At 46.4% G+C, this 26,325-nt stretch overlaps 1 long non-coding RNA gene across 1 annotated transcript; it reads right to left on the bottom strand.

The window, feature by feature from the left end:
* Positions 1-790: 790 nt before the first annotated feature.
* On the bottom strand, positions 791-26,325 carry LOC308474778. The gene is made up of 3 exons (XR_013984953.1): positions 26,283-26,325; positions 1,437-1,570; positions 791-934 (listed from the first exon to the last, which is right to left on the bottom strand). It is a non-coding gene; the product is annotated as an uncharacterized lncRNA (long non-coding RNA).

Genomic DNA, 26,325 nt, shown 5'->3' with positions numbered 1-26,325 from the left:
GGAAAACATAATGAAGATGGTGTACAGATGGTATATTACACCGGTAAAATTAGCAAAGATGTACAAGACATGCAATAAGTGCTGGAAATGCAAAGAAAAAGAGGGATCTCTCCTTCATATGTGGTGGGATTGCAGGAGGGTGAGGGGATTCTGGGAATTGATTTATTGTGAATTGAAAAAGATGTTTAAATACTCGTTTGTGAAAAAGCCAGAATCCTTCCTGCTAGGTATAACAGGAAGAGAGATAAAAAGACAGGACTACAAACTGTTCCAATACGCTGTCACAGCGGCAAGAATACTGATGGCCCAGAGGTGGAGACAGGAGGAAATGCCGACCTTGAACGAATGGAGGATGAAACTCATAGAATACGCAGAATTGGACAAAATGACTGGAAGAATAAGATATCAGAAAGATCAAAAATTCATCGAGGACTGGGGGAAGTTTGCGGCATATCTGGAATCTATATGTGATCAACAAACAACGCTAGTGGGGTTTAAAGAGACTTTGTAATACTATAAGGTATATTGTATGACAGAATTAGAGAGGTGTAAGATAATGGTAAACCAGCAATACTATATAGGAAATGCGGGAAAATAAGAAAAATGGATGATTGTGGGAGGTGCTGGTGGAGGTTCAAAAACTGTAAATTTGTAATCATGGTTGTAGCCAATATAAGCAAAAGGAAAACTGAATAAAAATTTATAGAATCATCGATAAGGACACAGGAAGCTGCCTTAAACGGCTCAGGACCGCAATACCTCAAGGACTGCCTTTCCCCCATATAACCGTCCTGGACTTTGCATTCATCATCTGAGGCCTTCCTTCAAGTGCCTCCCCCACAAGAGGTCCAGAGGGTAGCAAAACAAGAACAGGTATTTTCTGTAGTGGCTCCTCATTTGTGGAATGTTCTCCCCAGGGAGGTTCACCTGGCACCTTCATTATAAGAAGAGGAGAGTTTGGATTTGATATCCCGCTTTATCACTACCTGAAGGAGTCTCAAAGCGGCTAACATTCTCCTTCCCCTTCCTCCCCCACAACAAACACTCTGTGAGGTGAGTGGGGCTGAGAGACTTCAAAGAAGTGTGACTAGCCCAAGGTCACCCAGCAGCTGCATGTGGAGGAGCGGGGAAGCGAACCCGGTTCACCAGATTACGAGTCCACCGCTCTTAACCACTACACCACACCTTTGGGTGCTAGGAACAAATGTTCCCCTTTAGCCAGGCCTTTGGCCGATTGACAACCGATCTATGGGTATAGGGTGGTATGCAATTTTTAACAACAACAACAACAGCCTTGTAGATTAGGCCAATGGCCCATTTAGTCTAGCATTCTTTTCTCACAGCGGCCAACCATACTGCCTCCAAAAATGGAGATGAACCGCAGCCATTGTGGCTGGTAGCCATTGATGGTTCGTCCTCCATTAATTCGTCAGCACCTTCTGGGATTGAAGTTGTTCAAGAGATTGAAGTTGGGATTGAAGTTGTTCAAGTTGATCATTATTGAGGGGAAGTGTGTGGAACAGGTCTCGGTGTTTTGATTTCTGGGAATGGAGTTGAGAGATGAACTAACCTGGGGAGAAAACAGTAAAGACCTGATGAAGAGAGCACAGCAGAGGTTGTATTTTCTGAGAATACTCTGGAAAAATAATCTCTCAAGGGACCTGTTGGTGGCATTTTACCATTGTACTATTGAGAGTGTATTAACTTATGGTCTGTGTGTGTGGTTTGGGAGCTGCATGGTCAGGGGGAAAACAATGCTGTCCAGGGTTGTAAAGACTGCGGAGAGAATAATTGGGTGCACTCTTCCCACCTTAGATCAAATCTATGCTTCCAGGTATCATAAGAAAGCTGCAGAGATAGTGCACACCCCAGAAATGATCTCTTTCAGCTTCTGCCTTCTGGAAGAAGGTACAGGGTTATAAAGACTAGGACTACCCACCTGAGAAACAGTTTCTATCCAAATGCAATTTAGGTTTTAAACACAGTGTAAGGTAGTCTCTGTGGGAGTATATTGTATTTAATTATGGGGTATCAGAGGTTTTAGGGGGTTAACCAGGCTGGGATAGCTGGGATAGCGGGCTTGTTGGTTTTTGAATGTCTGATGTAGATTTTTTCAATTTCGTTGTTCTGTATGGGACAATGACAATAAAGATTATCGTATCATTCAGCTGAGGTCAGGCTCCTGTGGGGACAACATCCTTCTAGCTGGGGAGCTCATGCTTGCAGCTCTCCCAGATCCTAAAGTGCTGAACTTCTCCATAATATCTGGAATTGGATATCTGCTTTCTACTGACCAGTGCAGGACAATGACAGCTCCAGATGAGCCTCATTTAAGCCTTACTCAGCTGGCCCCCATTCAGGCAGGAAGGCTGAGTGGTCCAGGAGTGGTCACTCTATATCAGTGTCTTGGAGTCAACTCAAAACATTTGGCTGCCCTCAGATTCAACATACAGAAGCTGGCCATACTGGCAGCGGAATCTCACTTTAGCACCGGCAATGGGATAGTGATTTTTGTCGTGCTTGAGGACAAAAGGTTCTTGCGCAGCTTAGGGCAGACATTACAGCCAGGAACAAGTAAGCTTTCCCACTGCTGGGGGGCTGGCTCAGGAGGTCAGGAACAGCCAGAGGGGCCAAGGGGAACCTGTACTGCGTACCCCAGGATCTGCCGCCTGAGGCAGCCACCTCATTTTATAGAATCATAAAGGTAAAGGGACCCCTGACCATTAGGTCTAGTCGTGGCTGACTCTGGGGTTGCGGCGCTCATCTCGCTTTATTGGCCAAGGGAGCTGGCGTACAACTTCCGGGTCATGTGGCCAGCATGACTAAGCTGCTTCTGGCGAACCAGAGCAGCACACGGAAACGCCGTTTACCTTCCCGCCGGAGTGCTACCTATTTATCTACTTGCACTTTGACGTGCTTTCGAACTGCTAGATTGGCAGGAGCAGGGACCGAGCAACAGGAGCTCACCCCCTTGTAGAGATTTGAACTGCCAACCTTCTGATCGGCAAGCCCTAGGTTCTGTGGTTTAACCCACAGCGCCACCCAAGTCCCTATAGAATCATAGGATCATAGAATTGTAGAGTTGCAAGGGACCCTGCTGTCCTATATAGGAATCGAACCTGCAACCTTTGCATTATCAGCACCACGCTCTAACCAACTGAGCTATCCATGCCTTTTTTCCCTGACGGGACTCGAGGCAGCTTACAGAGAAAAACAGGAATCGCTAAAAACATTGGGGGTGGAGGAAACGATCATTAAAAAAACAACTAAACGGCAATAGATTTAAAACTATATAAACGTGTGAAACCGCTTTTTGTAAACCATACCAAAAAATACGATAAAAGCAGCACGGCACCAGCCCTTTCATTAAAAGCAGTTCCTAAAAAGCCCGTTGAAAAGAGGAAGTATTCACCTGCTAGCAGAAGGACATCATGGAGGGAGCCAGTCTAGCTTCTCCAGGGAAGGAGTTTCAGAGAAGCAATTAAAAAAAAAAAAAAATCGGGACTGGAGCCGGGGCAGAAAGGGTTAACGTCTTTCCCACCTACCTCCCTGCTGCAGTTCTGATCATTCTGATAACTTTAGGTAGGATCCCTGACAGTGGAGATGGAGCAAGCTACTGAGTCCAGTAGCCATTGATGATATGAAGAATCAGGTGAGCGCCTTCTTTTTACCAGCGTGTGCAAATTTGTGCAAAGGAACCACACAGCAGAATAAATAAAATGATCTAATCCCTTCCTGAATTTCTTATCCTTTTTTCCTCCCCTCCTCCAAGCCTTGGAGTCAGCTTGGCCTAAGAATCCCATCTGCTTGATTCCCCCTTTCAGCTCACTTATCGTAAGACATTTTTTAATGCTCTAACCCAACTGGTAAAGATTGTGAGCTTTATCCAACCAGTGAACCGAATGAAGTAATAAGGTATCAGTGCTGTGCATAATCTTTCTTGTACCAAATGAGGGAGAGGGAGAGGGAGGGAGGCAGAGGAGGGGCCCAGCCCCGTTTTAATGTGAATAGGGACTAAATGTAGAGAAGGGGAAATGAAAGCAGCAAAATGAAACCCTGCGGCTTTCCCGACATTAACTACAGCAGATACAGATGTGCCTTTTCTACCTGTTCATTATCATTTATCCAACAAATGCATAATCTTATTGCACCCGCACACCCTCGGACACAATTTTTTTTTAATCGGAAGACTATGGAAGTAGGGAAGCACTGTAACTTCTACCAAGGATTTCCAAATAATTTAAATTTGCAATTCCTGTTCTCAAATCAGCAGAAAATTCATAAACTAAGTCTCTGGAAACAAAAGCATTCTGACTGCCGCCCACAAAAGAAGACTCCTTCGTAAGCTCCTCCGAGGAGATGCTACCGTTCAAGATCAAAGCTGGTGTTTAGCAGGGGAAAGGTGTAATAAAAAAATTAAGGTCTTATATATATATATAATGTTCATAAATGTACCAACCAAGCACAAACATAGATACGTGGACCACATGTCTGGAGCAGCACAGGAAGACCGTCCTGAAACTATTTTGACTCCCAAACTGACCAAATGTTTTCTCTGCAAGGAGGGAGGGCAGGAATTGGGTAATCACCATTTCAAAGGAATGGGCAGACTTCCAGGAAAGGCAATAAGATAAGGCATTAATAGATAACCCAGCAGACAGGAAAAACAACATTCAAATTTCTGTTGTAGACCACCTTTTCTGTGATGTAGGTATGATGTTTGTGGGGGGTGGTCTTGGGTTACACCCCTTCTGTGATGTATGTATGATGTATGGAGGTGTAGTCTTGAGCTCCAGGGCAGGGAATTTAAAATGTCTATATAAGGGCAGGCACACCTTTGTTCTGGGTCCTTCTCCTTTCCTGCATGTGAGGGGAGCACCCTGTTGCAAAAGCTTTAATAAAGATCAGGCTTACTAGCTGCTTTGCTCCTCAATATTCTCTGGTTGGCCTCTGTTATTTTCTCCTACCAATAGGGAACCCACGTAAGGACTCTATACGGGCTCTTGGATACCCCATAAGGGGAAAAGGACAGATTTTGTTTACAACAGAGGTTCTGGGTTCAATCCTTGCAATCTTCAGGTGAATGATCTCGCGAAAGTAGACTGAGGAATACAACAGCAACATGAATGTTGCATGGGTCTAGAGTGGATTTGATTTCAGTCTCGGCGTTGGACTGCCAGTGTTTTATGTCAGTCCTCTGTTCCCAGGGGATTTCTGAGATTTGTCATTCTTGAGAATATGTGAGGGTGGGTGAAACATACCCGCCAACATACTGCAGAGGAAAATTGGGATTTGCATCTTTGGGGGGGAGGGACACACTCACAGGAGCCAAGTGACTCGCACGAGAGCATGGCCCCTCAAATGGGTGTCCTTCTCAAATAGAAGACGATACCTTCACCCCGGTATGGCTCCCCTTCATCGCATACACAGCCCAACAAGACGATGACAAGAATCCACCAACAGCATATGAATCAATATGGCTAACCTGATTCAAACACACACACACACACACCCCACTCACACACGAAAACAAAGTTCACCACAGCCAACCCACAAACAAGCAACCGCACCCCAGGCCAAGCACAATTTCTCTCACCGCCAAAGGAACACAAGCGAATAGCAAAGAGAACCTGCACAAACAACGCTGTCACAAAAACCCACACATACATTAAGAAAAATAGAAATATTGCCTCCCGACCCCACCCCCACCCACCATGGCCCCCTCCACCTCTTCTCCCCTTTTTTTCTTCCTAATGTAACCCTAATGTCTCAACAAATGAAACTGCCCTATGGAAAATGTAACTTGAAAAAAGAGACATTGCGCATACCTTCGTAAACCAAGAAAACTTTAATAAAATATTTTTTTTAAAAAATGGGTGTCCTTCTGGGCCATAGACTTGTGGAAACCTGAGAGCACAGCTCCCAAAAATTGGTGTGGGGGGGGTGCTCTCTCGCAGGAGGCAAAACAGGAGATCCTGGGATCCAAACAGAAGCTGGGATAGCTTCTCTAATTCCGGTGTGTCCCACTTCAAGCAGGACAGTTGAGCCAAATGAAGGTGTTAAGGGGCTGGTTGCCTGAGGTACCGATGTGTTAGTAAATGTGGATACTGAGTGAGCATTTATTTTTATTTATTTATTTACGGCTATTAGCCCATAAAGGATGTACAAACATAAAAGCACAGAGGCATAAAGACCGATATATTCGGCACCAGAAGGTGAACACCATGATGCAGGGGTGGGTCATTGAGCAGAGCCAGATAACAGCTTGGGGCCCGGAGAGCTCCAAGGGACGGATCCCAGAAAAAGGAAAACTGAAGACAAGATCCGACATGCACTCTCTTCAAAACTGTCCGATTAGTTTTTGATGTTGTTGTTGTTTTTGGTGGTTTTTGTTAATGGTTTCAGAACTCACAGAGTTAAAGAGTTCTGGTGACGTCTCTTTCCTGAGGCGTGGTTAGAAACACTTAAGGGAGGGGTTTGACTCCGTGTGTTTCAGTCTGACTTTCGGACGCGATGCGAAAGGGAGAATGTGTCAGTTCTCGCCAGGTCTGAATTTATGATGTTATTCTACATGATTAAAAGGCAAGAGTAGATAAGGACTGCCTTGTGTCTGCTCTGATTTATTCCACACGTGCTGCACTCTGCTTCTCACCGCTGTGTTTCGCTCTGCTACCGGCAAGAGAAAGAGGCCTGAGGAGGATTTTTGCGGGAGGCACGGATAGCTTGCAGAGTTTCGCAACGGAAGTGGTGCCGGGCTCCATGTTCAGTCTCTGTGTACCCTCTTGTCCGGTGTAAATAATCCGAACAGGTTATGGGTGCTCGCCAAAGCTTTGAAGCATTGCAGGAACGTCCCACGTGTGGGGGAAGCCAGCAGGAAAGTTGCTGGGGTCCAGCTGGAGCTCTGGAGCTGTGTCTTTGAAGCTGGAAGGAGCTCGCTGGGAGGAGAAGCCGATCTGCCGGAGCCGGGAGACGTGAGTAAGCTCAGCCCCCGGGGAGGAGGAGATGGCTCAGTCCCAGGAACACGGCTTTGAGCTTAAGCTGCCGTGTGCGAAACTAACTATTAACTCGTGGTTAGAGTGGAGTTATTTAGCAGAGTTGTCCCTAGTTGGAGCCAAGCTCTGGGAAACAGTCACGCCGATGTCTACGTCAGCTGGGGCTGGTGCAAGCCAACGTGAAGCTGAGGAGCGTGTGCTTACTTTTCTGGCTGAGAACGTCAGTGCTGATTTGAGGCCTATTGTTCTGGATGCAAGGAAGCCTGAGGTCGCTTGGGTAGCTCTCCAGGAAGCGTGTAAAGCTGGGGGCAGGAGCAAGGGCCTGGAGATGGCTGCATCAGGACAGAAAAAAAGGCAAGAAAGCACGGAAAGCCGGTGCACAGCTGGGAAAGGCTGTGGGACCCCTGAGGGGGGCGAAGGGACTGTTGCCACTGCTGCTGGTGCTGCTGGTTTAGCAGAGTCTAAAAGCTGCGTGGGTGATGCAACATGTCTGCGTGAGGAGCTTGGAGAGAAGCAAGCTGCTGGGGGCCCTTTACCCATCACTGGGGGTGCAGGAAGGCGTCCTGGGAGCCCTGGGAGCAGTGGGGGGGCGGTGAGCAGTAAAAGCTCAGAGAAGCCTCTTTTTCCAAAGGCTGCCAAGAGTTGTTTGCGTCGTGAGTCGAAGCCTGGGAAACAGGACAGTACTGACGGCTTCAAGGCCAGCCATCTGCTGCAGAGGGAGATACGTGCTGCAGAGCTGTCTGGGAACTCTAAGATAAGTCCAGTCTTCAGAGGAACGCAGGAAGTTGCGGTTACGGAAGCTGCCAAGGACAGGTGCAGCCAGACGTTTGTTGGCATGGCAACGCTACAGAGCAATGCCAGCAGGGACACAACTGTGAAGTGGGTGCTGGACTCAGGAGCGAGTCATCACCTGATAACGCCATCTGCTGGGGAGCTGCGGAATTGCAGGGCTTTTTCGACTGGAATGACTTGTAAATTCGCTGACGGGAAAAAACGAAATGTATCTAAAGTAGCAAATGTATATGTTTCTGTTTTGCAGGCTGAGCTGGAGTGCTTCATTGTACCAGGGATGAAGTGTTGCCTGTTATCGGTTTCTGCTCTGGCGAAGCAGGGATACAAAATTTGTTTTGAAAATAACACCTGTTCCATTTTCAGAGGGGGGAGGCAACTTGTCAACGTGGAGAGCAAGGACAATCTCTTTGTTCTGGAAACACCTCTGGAGGGTGGTGGGAATGCAGGGAAAGCACAGGCGCAGTGTGCTAGTGTTCCCAGCCATGATTCATGTGTTCATGTATGGCACAAGAGAATGTCTCATGCTTGTCTGGAGGATGTTAAGAGGCTGCCAGGCTGCACCAAAGGTTGTAAAATCACGCCATGTGAGGGATCCCTAGTGTGCAGGGCATGCAGCAAGGTAAAAAGGTGCAGGTTTCCCGGGGTAAAGAGGGTAACCACAAAACCTTTTGAGTTGATTCACACAGACCTTACAGGACCAATGGAGTGTGAGAGTCTGGGTGGGGCCAGGTTTCAGCTATTGATATCGGATGATTTTACCCAGAATTTATGGTCTTTTTCTCTCAGGTCGCAGAGAGAGGCGGCGCAACTCATCCAGGATTGGGTTGCGGAGGTGGAACTAAGGTTCTCCACCAAGGTGCAAGAGTTCAGGAGCGACCGTGGGTCACAGTTCACTGGGTCTGCTCTGAAGGAGTTCTTCAAGGAAAAGGGAATTCGTCACCAGGTGACGGGTGCAAAGTCTCCTCAAGAGAGAGGCGTGGCAGAGCACAGGAGTGAAGCACTGGCTGAAGTTGTCAGGGTTTTACTGTGTGACTCTGGGCTGCCTCAGAGCTTTTGGAGTGAGGCTGGGAAGTTTGCCAGCTTTGTTTTTAACAGGTCCTACAATCACGATGTAGGTGACACACCGTATTTTCTGTTGCACAAGAGGAAGCCACAGGTGCATTTCTTCCGTTCGTTTGGTTCCAAGGCTTCAGTGCCAATACCAACAGCGCAACGGAAGGAGGGTGGTCCTAGGTACCAGGACATGATTTTCTGTGGGTATGATCCTGCAACAAATGGGTGGAAGTTTGCATACCCAGAGGGTGATCAGACCACGCTGCTGGTCAGCAAGCATGCTGAGTTCTTTGAGCAGGATGGTTGGTCACAGCCTAGGTATGGTCCTGATTTTCTCTCAGAATGTCTGTCCGATTCTGAAGGGGAAGAAAGGGAGGAAGGAGAGGCAGAGGCGGAGCCTGTTGCTGAAGACCAGGTTGCTGATGATGGTCAAGCACAGGGGTGGGTTTCTCCACAGGTTAAGAGAGAACCCAAGAGTGAGCCTTCATCTCCTGTTAGCCAAGTGCGGGAGGCCCGAAGACGCAGCAAGTCAGAGGGGGAGTCTTCTGAGCTTGCTGGAGACACACTTGCTGACCCCAGTGGGTCAGGAGGAACGCCCGAGGTTGTGCTCCGGCGGTCAACTCGGACCACAAAGGGGATTCCACCGGAGAGGTTTCAGGTCACCAGTGCGTGGGTTGGTTTCGCACAGTGTGATTCTGGGAGTGTGGAAGGGATTCAACAATTGCCTGGGATAGATGCCAGTGGGAGGCAAAAGGCAATGGGAGGTGAGTTGAACTCAAAGAGGTCTGTAAATAGGGGTTCACAGTTTCCCTCAGGATTCGTGACGAGAGGGGGTGTTAATGGTTTCAGAACTCACAGAGTTAAAGAGTTCTGGTGACGTCTCTTTCCTGAGGCGTGGTTAGAAACACTTAAGGGAGGGGTTTGACTCCGTGTGTTTCAGTCTGACTTTCGGACGCGATGCGAAAGGGAGAATGTGTCAGTTCTCGCCAGGTCTGAATTTATGATGTTATTCTACATGATTAAAAGGCAAGAGTAGATAAGGACTGCCTTGTGTCTGCTCTGATTTATTCCACACGTGCTGCACTCTGCTTCTCACCGCTGTGTTTCGCTCTGCTACCGGCAAGAGAAAGAGGCCTGAGGAGGATTTTTGCGGGAGGCACGGATAGCTTGCAGAGTTTCGCAACGGAAGTGGTGCCGGGCTCCATGTTCAGTCTCTGTGTACCCTCTTGTCCGGTGTAAATAATCCGAACAGTTTTTGTGTGTGAGATAACCGCATTCAGGAATCTCGCCACCTGCAGAGTTACAGAAGGATCTGTATCCTGCAAAAGTAGTGCGGCATGTGACTCAACAGGCCTGCCAACCAAGCGCAGTAAAGCAGGACCCAGGAATTTAGTCCTGGCTATGCTATGTAGGGGACAGTTGAACATTATATGTGGGAGAGAATCAACAGTTTTCCCGTCACACACGCATAGCGGAGACACCAAACCCTTGGAAAATCTGTGGCTCAGCAGGTTCGATGGAAGGACATTGAACCTTGCACGAATAAATGCAAGTCGGTGTGGTACAGATGAAAGAGATGACATGTATGATGGAAGGCCAAGTGGTGGGGTTATTCCGTGATATCTGGGGGAGCAGACACCCCCACCCCCGGCGAGGTTGTGTTGATTTTCAATGTCTGCTAATCTTTGCTCAATAAGGCTTTTGGCTGAGCGTAAGTTCATCTTTAAGGAGTCTGCTGGGGAAATTCCGATGCTCAGAAGTTTGGTATGGATTTTTCCTACCCACGGATTGACAAAGTCGTCCCGCCAGAGGCACTGAAAAAGGTAATGGTCGGGAAGCCTATGCCAGCTGGACAGCCAATAACCAAAGACTCGCTTCCAGATGACAGTCTCCAATGATGCAATCCTTAACTCCAGACGTATGGCTGCGTTGCTCACACACATGGGGAGTTTCAGGAGGCGACGGAGAAACTGATTCTGCAATGTCCCCAACGATGTTAAATTGGACCCTGGGGCCCAGAGCGGGGCAGCATAACAGAGGGTGGAAACCACTTTTGCATGGTACACCTTCAATGCAGAAGGGATGTGGGAGGCTCCGTCGGCCGCAAAAAATTGGAGTAGAGTATAAAGTATTGTTTTCCCTTTGTTTAGTAAATACTGTATCTGTGGCTTCCAGCTTAGGTTGTAGTGAAAAAAGACTCCCAGGTATTTAAATTTGAAAACCTGTTCTAATTGGACTCCATCTAACTTCCAGCTGTAAGTTTTCCGAGACCTGGTAAAGACCAGGACTTTAGATTTCCCATGATTAATTGTCAGATGGTTGAGTTTGCAATAAGCCGCAAAAATCTTTAGAGCTCTGCATAAACCGACTCTAGAGTAGGAAAGGATCGCTGCATCGTCGGCATATAGGAGCAGAGGGCAGCGAAAATCAGCTAGGCGGGGGGCATGAATGTTGGCTTGAGACTCATTCAGAAAGAGCTTCATATCGCTAATAAACAAGTTGAAGAGGAGTGGGGCCAAAATGCAGCCTTGGCGCACACCTCTGTTTATTGGGACCTCGTTGGATAGGTTTCCCGCCGGTGTGAGTCTCACTCTAGCCGACGACCCATGGTGTAATTGAGTTATAAGCCATAACAGCCTTCTATCTATGCCCCATCTCTCTAATTTCTTCCATAGACAGTTTCTTGGGATACTGTCGAAGGCGGCCTTTAGGTCTATGAAAGCGACACATAGGCGCCCCCGACTCGGGGCAGAATATTTTCTGGCAAGATGATACATAATTACCATATGGTCAGTGGTCGAATAATTGTTCCTAAAGCCCGCTTGCTCGTGGCCAATCAAATTTGAGTCGTTTGCCCAATGGGACAGCTTAGACAGCAAAAATTTTGCATAGATTTTCCCGATGATAGACAAGAGGCTGATGTTCCGATAGTTCTCCGGGTCAGCAGGGGGACCCTTTTTATGGACTGGCACGATCACGGCCTCCTTCCATGACCTAGGGATAAGCCCCGTAGAATTAATTGCATCAAAGACTTTGGCCAGGATTTCAGCCCACCACCTCGGTTGCGCAACAATAGCCTCAGCAGGGACTAGATCCGGCCCGGGGGCTTTGCCCGTTTTCAGATCTAATATCAAGTCCATTATCAGGTCTGGGTCGGTAGAGGGCCACAAAGGTAGATGATCGGCTCAGAATTCAGTGGATGAGTTGGATTCCTCTGCCAAGGAGAAATATTTACTCAAGAATTGTTCCCATGTGGGCGCAGGGATAATCGTCAGTGGGTACTTCCTTCCTCTTTTGTTTATCAAAGCCCAAAATTCCTGTGGTCTGCGGGATCTAGAGGCCGCAATCAAGGCTTGCCAACGCTTTAGATACCACTCACGTTTGGCCAGTTTTAAAGTCTGTTTGTATGCTCTTTTGGCTTGTAAATAGGAGGATGGTAGAGCCTGGGAGCATACCTGATATAGGATTTGAAGGATGCGGGTGGTGCTGTGGTCTAACTCACAGAGCCTCTTGGGCTTGCCAGTCATGGTGTCCAGCCAGCATGTAACATCTGGTGAACATCAGGTTCCTCAACCCTGGACCAGTGATTGCAGGTGGCAGAGGAGAACTGAGACCCTTTCTTAGTGAGTGAGAGTGAAAGAACTAATTGAGGTGGGAGGTATTGATTTAGTTCAAGCATTTATACGCTGCTTTTCATCAGAAAACACACACAAAACGGTTTAGTGACAGAAAGCAAAAAAGAATATGGAAGACAAGAAAAATTAAGTACAGTATGGAAAACATCAACATCCATATAAAACACCAAACCCCATAAAGGTAAAAAAATAAAGGTAAAGGACCCCTGGACAGTTAAGTCCAGTCAAAGGTGACTATGGGGTTGTGGCGCTGATCCACAGAGAGCTCTCCGGGTCGTGTGGCCAGTGTGGCTAAACTGCTTCTGGCACAATGGGACACCATGCTGGCTGGGGATGATGGAAGTTGGAGTCCAACTACATCCAGGAGAAAGAAAACTCTGATCCTAAACCTCCACTGCCTGCACTGCCTTGTGGGATATATTCAGGAGAAGAAAAGGCTGAGGAGTAAGCCCTACACACACCCGGCGTGGAGTCACTAAGATAGTGGGATGGTGCCTTGTACTCCTCCTTCCTGCAACTCCTGCAGCCAAGCTGGTGCCAAACATATTGTTCTGCTTTCCTTCGGACCACATCAAGGGGGTCTTATTGTTTGGGCAGCCCAGGACCTCCATACACACTGCCCAGGCTTGTGCCCAGGGAGGTCACTTCAGTGCAGCTAACACAGCAATTTGGCTCCACCTGCCACTTGAGAAAGATGGACACTATAACGTTTTGGCTGTCTATTGTGTATCCTGTCCTTCCATTGTGGAGAACACAATCCTTTTTTCTTTTTTTTTACTTTTTACTTTGTTTTGTAAATGCAAGAAAATTATTAGATGGCCTTTTATTAAATCTAATACATTTCTTGATTTGTTTTAGTGTCTTCTCATTTCCCCTGTTATTGTTTTAAATTCACTGGGGATCGCTTTAAACTAATCTGCTCATCATATTGCGGAGAAGCCCTCATCAATAAGCACCAAAGGGATGATTAAAATATCACTCCATGTAAAACAAATGAAGTCAAAATTACTGTGGGGAGTAAATTGCCCTTGCAGAGACATAATGTCAATGCCTTCATTTAGGCAAGATTTGTTATTGAAAAACAAAACTCTCTTGGAGTCCTAAGCAGGTGGTGGCTAGAATAATTACCATGATTAAAGAAAAAAAAGATAAATGGCTGCTTCTCATCATATATATTCCCCTCTTCAAATCCCTCCACTGGTCTTTACCTTAAAGCAGGCATCCCCAACCTGCGGCCCTCCAGATGTTTTGGCCTACAACTCCCATGATCCCTAGCTAACAGGACCAGGGGTCAGGGATGATGGGAATTGTAGTCCAAATCATTTGGAGGGTCGAAGGTTGGGGATGCCTGTGTTAAAGCTAGTGCGGAATCTGCAGTTAGATGATCAAGGGTCTGGAAACTAAGCCTTATGAAGAACGGTTGAGGGACCTGGGTATGTTTAGCCTGCAGAAGAGAAGATGGTGATATGATAGCCATCTTCAAATACCTGAAGAGATGTCACATTAAGCAAGGTTGTCTCCTGCTGCTCCAGAGGGTAGGGCCCAAACCAATGGAGTCAAATGACAAACAAGGAAATTCCAACTAAATGTTAGGAAGGAATTCCTGGTGGTAATTGCAGTTCAAAAGTGGAATAGGCTATCTCAGAAGATGGCATTGGAGGCCTTTAGCTGTGGTTTCTATGTTGCAGGTTTCTATATTGCTAGATGACCGTTTGCATGCATTTCTATGACTCCATGATTCTATGATGCAATTCAACTACAAGTCCCATCATTCCTGGCCACAGGCAGTGCTGTTGGGGGCTGATGGGAGTTGCAGTCCAGCAACCTCTGGAGGGCTACAAGTTCCCCATCAGTGCCTTAAGGTCAACTTTTTAACATCTCTACACTTTCTGTCCATTGCTAAAATGGGAAACAGGTTTCCTGGAAAGTCCTCTACAGGATTAATTTCTTGACAATGTGATGCACACCTTGTGTGTCTTTTCTTGAGTTACCTAGTTGTTTTGCTGCCTTCCCGTTGTGATGCAAACTGCTGGTTGCATCCAGCCTTAGTCTCTGAGCGGTAAGGCAACACTGCAAGTGTTTGCACCTACTTCATGTTGCCGTTTCCTTGGAAACTCAATGGAAGGCCACAGCTCAAGAATATGGCACATTCTTTGCATGTGAAAGTCCCTGGTTCAATCTCTGGCATCTGCAGGTAGAGCTGGAAGGGACTTGTTTCTGTTAGGGCAGCTTCCCGTGCTCCTTGTATGAAGGTCACTGGAGACTGTGGGGTCCTTGTGATGTATGGTGTGAGGAGGGCTCACACAACATGAATACGCAGGCAGATTTTGCTGCCCCATTGAGGTTTACTAGGGGACCCTCAAAGTTTTGACGATGCAGCACAGAAAGCGAGTTTGAGCCTCTGTGTCTCTTCTCACCTCAGCTCAAGACAAGGCAATCCCCAAGTATATTGTTCTTTTACTGATGACAATGCCTCCAACCTGGGCAGGGGAAAGGCCTGCTGCTTTTAGTCCACCTTCTCTATGCATCTCCAGCTAGGTAAAGGTAAAGGGGCCCCTGACCATTAGGTCCAGTCGTGACTGACTCTGGGGTTGCAGCGCTCATCTCGCTTTACTGGCTGAGGGAGCCGGTGTACAGCTTCCGGGTCATGTGGCCAGCATGACTAAGCAGCTTCTGGCGAACCAGAGCAGTGCACTGAAATGCCGTTTACCTTACCACCGGAGCAGTACCTATCTATCTACTTGCACTTTGAACTGCTAGGTTGGCAGGAGCTGGGACCAAACAACGGGAGCTCACCCTGTCGCGGGGCTTCGAACCACCAAACTTCTTTTTTTTTTTTTAATGATATTTATTAAAAATTTAAAAGTTACAGAAGAAAAAAAGAAATAACAATAAAGTAGGAAAAAACAATAACAAAACACATAAAACATATAAAAACCATACAATTATACAGCAAAAAAAGAAACCAGACAAAAAAGAAGCTAAAAAACACATCCAATATTCCATGTCTTTGCCTTTCCTTAACTTATTTCATCGACCTCCTCACACCTCCCTTTTTTTGTATTCTAGTTCAATTCACTATTTCAGCAAGTTCTTCCCATCTTTCTCAATTTTGATTCTATAGTTTTAACGATCTAACCTTAAATTTTTTCCATTTAACCCAATGTCAATCAACTTTTACTTAATTCTTTGTTGCATTTCTACTAAAACCATGTTAATTCATCCCCGCATCCTTCTAACACTCATTAATTTTACAATGTTTCTGTAAGTATACTTTAAATTTTTTCCAATCTTCTTCCACCGACTCTTCTCCCTGGTCTCGAATTCTGCCAGTCATTTCCGCCAGTTCCATATAGTCCATCAACTTCATCTGCCATTCTTCCCTGGTAGGTAGATCTTGTGTCTTCCAGTATTTCGCAATGAGTATTCTTGCTGCTGTTGTAGCACCAAACTTCTGATCAGCAAGTCCTAGGCTCTGTGGTTTAACCCACATTGCCACCCGCATCCTTACTTCTCCAACTAATAGTACGTATATATGGCGACTTCCTGTGGTCCTTATAAGAAGACATGCAAAGAGGTACTTAACAAATTTGGCTGGAGCCATTAACAACTAGGGACTCAGCCATACAACTACAAACACAATGGATCCTCGGTTGTCGAACATAATCCGTTCCGGAAGACCGTTCGACTTCCAAAACATTTGGACAACCGAGGCGCAAATGGCTGTCAGCAATTTCAATGGTGAAAATTGAGAAACATGCCTCAGAAGCCGTTCGATTCCGAGGAGCATTGGAAAACTTCCTTTCGATTTCCGAGGCACATTCAAAAATGGAAGCAATTACTTCCGGGTTTTCAGCATTCGGGTTCCAAAATTGTTGACTTCTGAGACGCTCAAAAACCGAAGTTCCACTGTATAACGTTTTAAGTGTGTTCTAAGTGCATTATAATAAAAAAAATTACCGTATTTTTCGCCCTATAGGACGCACTTTTTCCCCTCCAAAAATGAAGGGGAAATCTGGGTGCGTCCTATGGGGCGAATGCAGGCTTTCGCTGAAGCCTGGAGAGCGAGAGGCGTCGGTGCGCACCGACCCCTCTCACTCTCCAGGCTTCAGGAAGACATCCGCAGCCTAGGCAGCCCTGCGGGAGGTCCCACAGGGATGTCTAGGCTGCAGATAGCAGCCTGCTTCCCGGAGCGTCGGGCGCCTTGAAAGCAGAGCGCCCGGCGCTTCGGGAACACCTCCACAGCCTAGGCAGCCCTGCGGGAGTTCCCCGCAGGGCTCCCCACGCTGCAGATAGCATCTTGCCGCCCGGTGGGCGGGACGCCCTGAAGCAGAGCGCCCCTCGCGCCAGGCATACATCCGCAGCGTGGGGAGCCCTGCAGGAGTTCCCCGCAGGGCTCCCCACGCTGCGGATAGCAGCCTGCCCCCCGGCGGGCGGGGCACCCTGAAGCAGAGCGCCCCTCGCGCCGGGCAGACATCGGCCAGCCCCACAAGCTCGGGGGACAGCAGGGAGGCGCAGCGCCGCCATCCCGCTGTTCCTCGACCTGGTTTGGTTTCCCCGACCTGCTTTGGGGGGGGAATAAAGGGGGGGAAATTTCCTTTATTTCCCCCCCAAAAAACTAGGTGCGTCCTATGGGACGAAAAATACAGTAAGCATTTTACAGCATGTTTTTTGATATGTGTAGATTCAGCCTAAGAGACTATTAGTTTGATTGCTTTAGCTGTCTTTTTCTACAGAATCCTAACTTACAAATATAAAACTACAAGCTTGGCGGCAGGGTGGACCCCCAAGATGACATCCATCCTAACCCCACCCAATCCTATAACAATACATTACAACTTCCCCAGTAGAAAGAAAGCATTGATACCTGCAATTAGGAAGGGGGAGTTGTGAAGATTTCCCTTCATAGAAAATGGGAGATGCAACTTAAATGGTGTCTTCTGCCCCTGCTTATCATTGCATCCGAAACTGCTGTGTATTGGGAGCCGATCCAGCTGCAGACATCTTTAGGGCTGCACAAAAAGCATAAATCCCGGGGGGGGGGGCTGTAATAATTAAGCAGTGAGATGCACTGGACCAAACAGAGCAGTTGATTAACAGGTGCCAGATCTGCCTCGCATCCTCCCGCCACCAGCACGCTTGAAGGGAGCATCAATCAAAGCAGGGTATCATGCAGCCTAGGGAGATTATGAAATGGGTGTTTAGAGTATTAAAATACTAGTGTGAGATACATATTTGCTGCTACTGATACAAATGTCGATCTACGCCCCCGCTGCGGTAATTCTTCACCATTTGGGTTTCATGGATGAAGTAGTCATTCATATATATATATATATATATATATATATATATATATATATATATCCTAAACTTTTATTTTTGAAGACTACTCATCGTTTTATCTCCCTGCCTCGGCCCCTTCCACAGCAGGTTGCTATGGTTACCCATTTCCCTTCTGCTCTAATACGCCAGGTGTAGTATAACCCTGGGCATCTCAGGTGCTAAGCATCATGTGTTCAGCACCTGGTGAGGCCAGAAAAGTATTCCAGCACATAGATCCCATATGGAGCGCACATTGCACTCGGGCTCCTTTTTCATTTGTATATCCTCTCTCCTCGGCATTTATCGGTGCTATATATATATTCCTCTCCGCGTAGAGGCTGCTGCAGCTTCCAGCGACTTCTCTGCGCAAGCAAAACTTATCCATTATCGCCGTTATTGTAATCAGCATCGTTGTGGGTTTTGGAAGAGAGATACGGGGCCCTGCCCCAAGGAAGTTACAGCCCATTTTACTGCCCAGAGTGGCAAGCAAGGTCATACCTGCACATATCTTTAAAACACATTTCAATTCACGTTAAAAGCACTAGGTTCCTCACCACCAAAGAAGGAAGCTGGTTACAGGGGCTGGGAACTTCAGCTCTGGGAGGGAGTGAACTGCAGGAACCAGGATTCTTTACAGAAAGCCCCGCATGTTAAATATGTTTAAAATTTGTTATGTGGACATGATCCAAGTTGCTTCCCAGAACTATCTACTTGGAAGGGGGACCACTGGTGTAATTTGATGGTTCTGAAGCGGGACCTCCAGCATGCATTGAGCTATATGGACACACTGAGAGAAGGACTGTGTCGTCCCCTCAGTGATGCTCAACTATACTTACTCAGAGTAGACATTGCTGAGAATAGGTTAGGAATAGGTAAAAAGGTAAAGGACCCCTGGACAGTTAAGTCCAGTCAAAGGCGACTATGGTGTTGCGGCGCTCATCTCGCTTTCAAGCCAAGGGAGCCGGCATTTGACCACAGATATGTGGCCAGCATGGCTAAAGCACTTCTGGCATAACGGGACACTGTGACGGAAGCCAGAGTGCACGAAAATGCTGTTTACCTTCCTGCTGCAGTGGTACCTATTTATCTACTTGCACTGGTGTGCTCTTGAACTGCTAGGTTGGCAGGAGCTGGGACAGAGCAACGGGAGCTCACCCCGTCGTAGGGATTCAAACCACCAACCTTCTGATCAGCAAGCCCAAGAGGCTCAGTGGTTTAGACCACAGCGCCACCCACATCCCTACGCTGGGAATATGGGCTTGGAAGAGCACATCTTTCTTTGAGACTGTCTTGCCATGTTATGCCTAAAATCCTCCTGACACAGCACATAAGGAAGGTATCGAAGCTTCACTCGTGGTGGGTGTAAGTTGCCCTTAACTCACTTCCATAAAGCTGCGTGCTCAACACACAAGCCTGGTACACTTTCATCTTCGTATTGGTATTTGAGTCAAGTAGCAACTCAGTTATTGTTTCCATTGACCCAACTATTCCAGTACAGTTGGCCTAACCTCCCACAGAGAGACCATTGAGATGAATGTTTGTACCTGCCAACCATAACAGTTCCCAGTAAACCACAAGGCTGATTTACGGAAAACTGACATTTTATCATTCAGTACATCTTATCATTATCACCTTAGCTGTGGATAGGGGGAGAAAGTCCTTTAATCAAAACTACCTAATTTACAATTTGCAAAACAATATAAGAACACATCCTTCTTAAATTGTGGTGCCCAGAATTGGACACAGTATTCCAAATGTGGTCTGACGAAGGCAGAAAAGAATGGTACTATTCTGCCCTCAAGGGACGAAAATCAAAAAGAAATCAGTATTCCTTCTCCCCACCAAAAAACAAATGAAACTCCACCCTTTACCTTTAGTCCTTTTTGCTTATGAATAGAATTTCTGAGGTCTCCTATTTTGGTTAGTTAAAAATGCTTCCAGCAGAGGATGATTAGCATGGTAATGGATTACATCATCTGTAGCAGAGAATGCAATAAATCTTTCTCATGGCAACAGAGGGAGAGAAGTCGTGACCCCCAGTTGTCCAAGGACTGGTTAAGTGTTCATATCCTCACAAGGGGGAAGAAAAATTAAAATGGTGGGGGGAATAAGGAGGGAAGTCTCTTGCTGAGTCACTTTGGAAAGTGTTAAACAACTTTTCTCTTGTAGGTCAAATCGACCTGGCGCTGTTCTGCTCATTCCCTCCGGTTAGACTGCAATAATTACAGGTATGCTCCTCTTTCATCTTGAACGCTAAGAAAATCACACTTGGTAATAATAGCCACGTCTTCGGTTCCAAATAAGCACACTTGCTAATCGCTGACCTTCAGCCGTTCACAGGCCCATTTCATTAGATCTAAATCGACTGATCTTCCCTTCATGCGAAGTGAAAACAAGCAGCTAGGCAGCCTGGATTTCCCACCCCAAACCCTCCATTTCTCTGAAATACTTTCATCGCTCTGCCATTTACTGTTGATTCGGAGCTAATCAGCTCTAAAAATCAATTTCCCCAAATGAGCCCATTAATTATATGCTGCGTCATGGACCGGGAACACAGACGAGCGCAACTGAAGCCATCAGACCATACAATCCTTCCTCTCCAATCCTGGTCTCTGTCCCATGTTTCTGAAGTGTACAATTGCTCTTGCCTCACCATGTTCCCCACCAGACAATTTATCTGGTCAGGTGGTCACAGTGGTGGCACAAGTAGGCAGAGCAGCAGGTGTAAATTTTATCTTGATACAGTAGGCTGGTTTGTATATATGATCACACATCCTTCTCTTTTCTCCAAACAGGCAAGCAAGAGACATGGTGCAAGTTCAGGGACACACTCAATCCTGGCAAACATATTCATGGTGGGTGCGAAGCACAACTGGCAAGTGTGTGTAGCCTGGGGAGAAAGGGGTATGGTTTGGGGAGAGAGCCACGAAAGTCTGGAAGGCTGCATTCAACCCCCAGGCCTGAGATTTCCCATTCCTGCCCACTGTCAGGGCTGGAGTCAGCACGAAAGATGTCAGGTCTTCACTGTCAGTGAAGCTAACTCTTTATTCAAGGCAATAGCATGTTGTTGTTGTTGTTGTTGTTGTTGTTGTTGTTGTTGTTTTTTAGTCGTTTAGTTGTGTCCAACTCTTCGTGACCCCATGGACCAGAGCACACCAGGCACTCCTGTCTTCCACTGCCTCCCGCAGTTTGATCAGACTCATGCTGGTAGCTTCAAGAACACTGTCCAACCATCTCGTCCTCTGTCGTCTCCTTCTCCTTGTGCCCTCAATCTTTCCCAACATCAGGGTCTTTTCCAAGGAGTCTTCTCTTCTCATGAGGTGGCCAAAGTATTGGAGCCTCAGCTTCACGATCTGTCCTTCCAGTGAGCACTCAGGGCTGATTAAGAATGGATAGGTTTGATCTTCTTGGTCTTCCGGGGTGGCGCCATCGGCAATGGCGGACTCCCTCTGATCTGGAGGGACTAGCTCCACGCGAAACGGGTCTTTTCCGCTACGGCGAAGCGGGGACCCTTTCAAAAATCACAGGCGGATGAAGCCTGTGACCATGGGACTCGGCGGGCACCTTTAGCTCTCCCCCAACCCGCAAAAGAACCCACTAACGGGCTCCGGAGCGAAGAGGGGGAAGTGGCGTGGTGCTGAGAGTCAACTGCTTCTTCCGTGGAGCGAAGCCGTACAGCCGTTGCCGGAGAGCGCTGCCTTTTTCCTGGGACAATTTGGCTTCTAAAATAATCACCCGTGAGTACATGAGTACTTAAACTTCGGACAATTGGACTTTAAATAAGGACTTGCGAGCGGAAAGGAAAATTGGACTTAAAAGTTTACCTCAATTTGGCACTGAAATGGGAAGGTCTAAACAGGAAGTCAGCCTTCCGTTTCTTTGTAGATAGAAAATCGCTTGTAAAAGATTAACTTTCATCATTTAAAATTGTTGAACCCCCCTTCGGAAGCAGGAGAAGAGGGGGGATTTTTTCGGACTGTTTAAACCTGCAGAAGTGAGTGTAAAGTAAAGTAACTTTCCACCGTCCTGATCCTGGAGCGGGGTGTCAGGACTGACGTTTTTTGAAGCTCATTGACCAGAGACAAACTTTTTGACAGATAGCTATAAGAAGAGAAACATTGATTCCATTGTTCCCCTTCGCATTTTAAAGGAACAAATATTGACCTGCAGAAGTGAGTGTAAGTAAAGTAACTTTCCACCGTCCTGATCCTGGAGCGGGGTGTCAGGACTGACGTTTTTTGAAGCTCATTGACCAGAGACAAACTTTTTGACAGATAGCTATAAGAAGAGAAACATTGATTCCATTGTTCCCCTTCGCATTTTAAAGGAACAAATATTGACAAAATATCTGAAAAAGGAAACTTTGTTGTTAGACTTGTCTTTAAAAGAAAGAACAAATAGAAGTTTTCCCCCTAGAGGGAGACTGTGAAACTGTAACCAACTCTGGGGAGCTTGCAGCTGTTACAGATTACAATCGTGGGAATAGACTTCTGACCTTGCAGGACAATGTATTCAGAAGCTCTGTTGCGTGCTTTCTGTAAAACAAATGCCCTACTGGAACAGTTACATGAGAAGACGGACTTGATGACTGATGCGATCAGAAATTTTGAACAGGCAGTGGGAAATTATACGGAGCCCACCGAGGAATTAAATCAGGAGTGTGCCCTGACAGAACAGATGAGGGAAGAGGATGTTGCTGAATCTTGGGTGCCAGAGATGAAGGGAGCTGTGGCCCAGCAGGAACATGAGCTTTTGGACTTGACAAATGAACTTGGAAAAAGCCAGATTTGGAAAGATAAAGTTTGGTTTGCTTTGGAAATGGGGGGTTGGATAGACCCCCCTATGCAGGGATGTTTGGACCTTTCAAGTCTGGCAATGGGCCGTGAGATGTTTGGGGTTGTGGGGGATCTTAATTTTGGAGGGATTTTGAAACATGTTCTTAAATACCACATGGAGTTTAGTGTGGACTATGGAAAAGGGGCTGATTTGTCGAGAAGGGTCAAAAACATTGTTAAGCTGGAGTTCCCACGAGTGAAAGGAGCAGGAGACAAAGGAAAATACAGTTATAAATATGAAGAAGAGCTGCGGAAGGGACATGGAAGAGACTTAAGGGCCTCGGATACAAGGTTACCAGGTTAATGCGCTAGATCGATGGGATAATAAGGACTGACAAAACCCGGGACCAGGAGGAAGGGACGCTGGATGAAGACTGGATTGTTTTTATTTCTTTTTTTACTACTAGGATTGTTTTATAAAATTGATGAATGTTAGAAAAATGTTGGAACGAAATTACTTGGCTTTAGCAAAAATGTTTAAAGAATTATGTAAGAATATTATGGTTATGAGAAGTTGGTAAAAATAAGATTTAAGTTTTAAGCTATAAGGTTCTTTATAGTAAGATAAGATTAAAATAGATTAAGGTAATGTAATGACAGAATATTATGAAATATGGAAAGGATTTGCTGCGACAATTAACAACTAGGATACAAAAAAAGGGAGGAGGAGGAGGTCAAAGAAAGAAGGTAATGACAGTTGAGGATTTGAGAATGATGGATTTGTTTTTGAGTGTTTGTGGTGTATTTTTGTTTTTTGAATTTGTATTGTTTGATGTGGTTTGTTTTTTCTTTGTTTTTTTTCCTCTTTTTTCTGCTTTGTTCTCTTTTGTAATTCTAAAAATTTTCAATAAATATCATTTTAAAAAAAAGCTTTGATCTTCTTGCAGTCCATGGGACTCTCAAGAGTCTCCTCCAGCACCATAATTCAAAAGCATCAATTCTTTGGCGATCAGCCTTCTTTATGGTGCAGCTCTCACTTCCATACATCACTACTGGGAAAACCATAGGCAACGGTATACAACTCAGCAAAACTTTCCATCAGGTCTTGTCCCTATAGACAAGTTGTAAGGATTTGAAAGTACCTGCCTTCCACCCTCTCTAAGGCTCCCCCTCTTTTGGATATTCCCTGTAACCTCAGTTCTCGCAGGGAGGGAACCACCAGAAGGCCCTTGGAGCTGGACCTCAGTGTCCAGCCTGAACAATGGGGGTGGGGACACTCCTTCAGGTATACTGGGCCGAGGCCATTTAGGGCTTTAAAGGTCAGCACCAACACTTAGAATTGTGCTCAGAAACGTACCAGGAGCCAATGTAGGTATTTCAGGACCGGTGGTATGTGATCTTGGTGGCCACTCCCAGTCACCAGTCTAGCTGCCGCATTCTGAATTAATGGGAGTTTCTGGGTCACCTTCAAAGGTAGCTCCACGTAGATCACATTGCAGTAGGCCAAGCAGGAGATAATTAGAGCATGCACCACTCTGGCGAGACAATCCGCGGGCAGGTAGGGTCTCGGCTTGCATACCAGGTGGAGCTGGTAGACAGCCACCCTGGACACACAATTTACCTGCGCCTCCATGGACAGCTGTGAGTCCAAAATGACTCCCAGGCTGCGCACCTAGTCATACAGGGGCACAATTACCCCATTCAGGACCAGGGAGTCCTCCACACCTGCCTGCCCCCTGTCCCCCCAAAACAGTACTTCTGTCTTGTCAGGATTCAACCTCAATCTGTTAGCCGCCATCCATCCTCCAAGCGCCTCCAGACACTCACACAGGGTCTGTGCGTTCTTGGAGACCAGGGGGAGGGGAGTTTGTCGCAGCAGGACAGGGGGACTCCCTGGATTCTTCAGCAGCCTCTTGACCTCCCTCCTCTGCTTCGACCTCAGAGTCTGAACTGCCCCCTGTCACCGGCTCTTCCTGCTCACTAAGCCCTGTTGCCCCTTCAGCATCCAGCCCCTCTTCCCAATCTTCTCCCTCTGACCTCTCTTTGGTGTCCCACCACCAAACCCCTGGCTCTGAGCTTTCCTCCTCTGGGGTTTCCCTTGGGAGTTCCCTGGCTGGTGTCTCCAACCGCTCCTCTTCATCCAGCCAGTCCTTGGCATCTAGGACCTCAGGGGCCTTGGCATTTGCCCAGCTGCGGCGAGTTCCAGTGCCTGGCCTAAGCAGGGCTCCACTTAATGTTCTTTTGTTCATCAGGCAGCCCACTAGACATATGCCAGGTGAACAAAAGACTCAGCCCTGAACTAGATATCCACTTAAGCAGAGAGTCAGCATGACGGTTAAACATGCTCTCGAGTGATTTGCAGAGATACGGCCTTAATCAGAGGAGTCCAGGAAACTTTTGTTATAATAGACTATTTGCCAAGGAAGATTGCTGTCCTAGGTATTTAAGGCAAGAGCCTTTTGAGCAGTAACAGATTTATGAATTGTATTGTGTTTTTCCCCCTACCTGGGTTTACTTTAAGCCAGTTTTCAATTCACAGCCCGAGGAGCCAGAAGAAATTTAGATATTAATATTGCTTTTCCCCCCATTACCACCCCATGGCCCTTAACGCTGTCTAAAAGCTGACTAATTTGATTTTGTGCTGGTTTTCAAATGCTACATTTCTGCCACTGGGAAATGGCTTTTACTAGGGGATAATGTTACCTTGGACTTCCAATATTCGCTTTGCTTGACCTTTCAGTCTGAGATATTAAAAATAAAATTGAGTTATTATCTCTATTTATTAGACGACTGGAAGCAGAAATCCTTTTGTTCTCCCAATTCCTCCACTTTTCCTCACACCATTTGCAAAGCTGTTCAGAAAAGGATAAGGCTGAATTAAGAGGTGTGAGGCAATTTTATTGGGATAATCTTATAGTCCAGTATTATCCTCATATTATAGATAGCTGGCAGGGCAGGGGGGTGGGCTGAGGCATATAATTGTAGCTTTTCTGTATGAGTTCATGGGTGAGGTGAGATTTAGACATGGGGATTCACCGTTCAAAAGCAGCTATAAACGAATCACTTGAATACACTCATATATGTTGCACAGACAATACTAATCTGTGATTACTTTATTTCTGTATCCAGTTTACAGTAAATGGCATTGAATTTCAATGGAACCGCACTTAAATGATAGTAAGAACTAGAATGTTCTGCAAGTGAGTTGCTGGGGGGAAACATTTCGTCAGAACACCAGCAAATAAATCAAACCTAGGGCAACAGCCATATATATATATGGTCTATTAAGATGTCAGAAGAGCCTTACTTGGACAGAACAAATGCCTAACTAGTTCAGTATTTGGTTCCCATAATTCTATCCATCTGTCTAATTATTACATTGAACTCAGAGTGGCATCCATGGTTCTCTTCCTCCCCATTTTATCCTCACAACAACCATGTGACCCACCAAATGAAACACAAATGTAGTGTTGATGGTAAGGAAAATTAGGAGAATTATTTATAAGGTGAATTCTTGGATGTCAAGGTCCAGGTTTGGGGCAAGTACTATTTAGTGAGAGAACAGAGATTTAACAGAGATTTAAAATCACAAAACACGCAGCAAAGCAAAGCATGGAAATATAGTCTGTTAGATCTTTAAATATGCCCTTGTGGCTTCCTTCCAAAGTTTCCCTCTTCCCTCACATTTGGTAAGTTAAAAGTGGTTTACTTACAAACTCTCGAAATGTCAGGTTCATGTGTTTTTCCATACAGCAT

Source organism: Podarcis pityusensis, assembly GCF_964106645.2.
Source record: "Podarcis pityusensis genome assembly, chromosome: 3".
Classification (NCBI taxonomy): domain Eukaryota; kingdom Metazoa; phylum Chordata; class Lepidosauria; order Squamata; family Lacertidae; genus Podarcis; species Podarcis pityusensis.
The sequence above is the reverse complement of the archived record's forward strand: the minus strand, read 5'-3'. Positions and strand labels throughout refer to the sequence as shown.